This window comes from Mauremys reevesii, linkage group 7, assembly GCF_016161935.1.
Source record: "Mauremys reevesii isolate NIE-2019 linkage group 7, ASM1616193v1, whole genome shotgun sequence".
Lineage (NCBI taxonomy): Eukaryota > Metazoa > Chordata > Testudines > Geoemydidae > Mauremys > Mauremys reevesii.
This window is the reverse complement of record NC_052629.1, coordinates 106,978,924-106,980,762: the sequence shown is the minus strand read 5'-3', so window position 1 is coordinate 106,980,762 and position 1,839 is coordinate 106,978,924. Positions and strand designations below refer to the sequence as shown.

Here is a 1,839-nt window from a genome sequence, read left to right as displayed (position 1 = left end):
TTATATGTGGAATCAATTTTAAATACTAATTTACAGGGACGGCATAATTTACATGCAATATCTTGCCATCATTTTGTGTGCAAAACTCCTACTGAGCGTCAGTGGGAAGTTTGCATCAAAACAATGACCAGAGATGGCGCTATGTAAATGTTGTTGTTGTTGTTTTCCCTTGATGTATTTACAAAACACCGGTTGCCCTGCAAGCCACTTAATGAAAGAAAAAAATAAGTGGAATGAAAGAGACTAAGTCCAGTAGTGCGAGAGAGGGTCTGGAAATAGGAAACATTCTTGGATAATTATCTGCAGAATTAAACAAAACTAAGATAGAAACGAAGCCAGCACAATGTTACTAACTATATGTTGTATGGCAGCAGTTCACTAAGGAAGGTAAAGCCTCCACATAGATATCTAAGCCTGCTCAAAATGAAATGCACCTTGGGAGGGACTGCTGAGGCAACAACCCATTTCCCAGAAGGGCTACCCAGGAACTCCGTCAAGGGTGGGGTAACATGGTTTAGAGGACAGGGAGTTTGCTTGGAGGGAATACCAAAAAGTACTTATTTAAAACAAGGCAACAAAAGGGGTAGGAAGAATGCACCACCAGTCACTAAGTTGGGATCAAACAGCCAGGCAAACAAGCACTCTCCACTCATGGAGCTCAGTGTGGGGGTGAAGGTCCTTGCAGATTCAACATTTATGACAGAAGGGTACTGCTTAATTTGTACCAGGGCTGAGCCCCAGCATCTCTGGGCCTGGCAGTTCATAGCCCCAGCACCTCTGGGCTCTTTGCATCATTTATGAAAGTGTGTTTAAAAAAAATATATTGCTTGAGCCCCAGTACTTCTTTCATTACAAATGAAGCATTGCAGAAAGAAGCTCTCAACCCACTTGGTCAGAGGTTAAAGGGGGACAGCGGGGGAGCTCTCACTCCACTGCCTCTCTCGGGGGCGGGCAGCTCAGCTCCCACTCTTCACAGGCTGATGAAGTGAGGACTCCTCTAATGAGCTCCATTATTATTGCTTGGAAGACCTCTTATGATGCCATGCAAACACTACTGTCATCAGCTAACCTCGTGCATGGAACAGAACTTCTGAAATGGGCTGTAAAACCCCTTGAGTTCCATCTTAAACTGCATTGGGCCAAATTCTCTCCTCCGTTACACCTGTGAAATGCTGCTGTGTGCCCACTGCAATGCTTATAATCAACTTCACCTCTTAATCACTTGCGGTTTGCCATATTCCAGCCCCCCTGTCCTGGCCATTTAGACTGGAAGCTCTGCAGGGCCAGGCCCTTATGCACCTACTTGTCTTTAAAGCAACTCGCACACAGCTGGGGCTCTAGAAATACATTTCTTGCCCAAATGAAAGAAGCAGCACGAGAAGCCTCACCTGACTGAGCCTCTCCTGGTGAGATTTTTCACTTGAATTTTTCAAACAAGATTGGCTTGGGGGATAACAACCCAAACACCATGGAGCTTAGCTGAAATGAAGCTTTGATGTTTCCTCCATCGCTAGCTCCAGCCCCTGTGAGTTCAACAAGCTGCTCCACTCGAGCAGTTGTGATATTGAATCCAAACTGATCATCAGCTTCATTCCCCCCCCTATTCAAGCAGCATAACTACCTATCTTAGATTGTGTCCTTCTGTCAGCCTCAGCACCATGAACTTGGCTATAACTGTCAGCAAAACAGCTCGTACCGCTATGAGGACTTCCGGGCTTTTGTGCTGTGTCTTGCAGTCTGCCTGGGTCCTCCTTTTAGCAAGGAGGGGAGCACCAGGCAAGCGTGAAGACACACGAGGACATATTCAGTACCATCAGCAGCCGACATGAACTAGTCACC

General features: G+C 46.1%; 1 long non-coding RNA gene across 1 annotated transcript in view; it reads right to left on the bottom strand.

Annotated features, from left to right (window-relative positions):
* Nucleotides 1-1,839, bottom strand: part of LOC120409175 — a 61,701-nt gene that overhangs the window by 13,300 nt on the left and 46,562 nt on the right. The gene's annotated exons all lie outside the window — the stretch shown is intronic.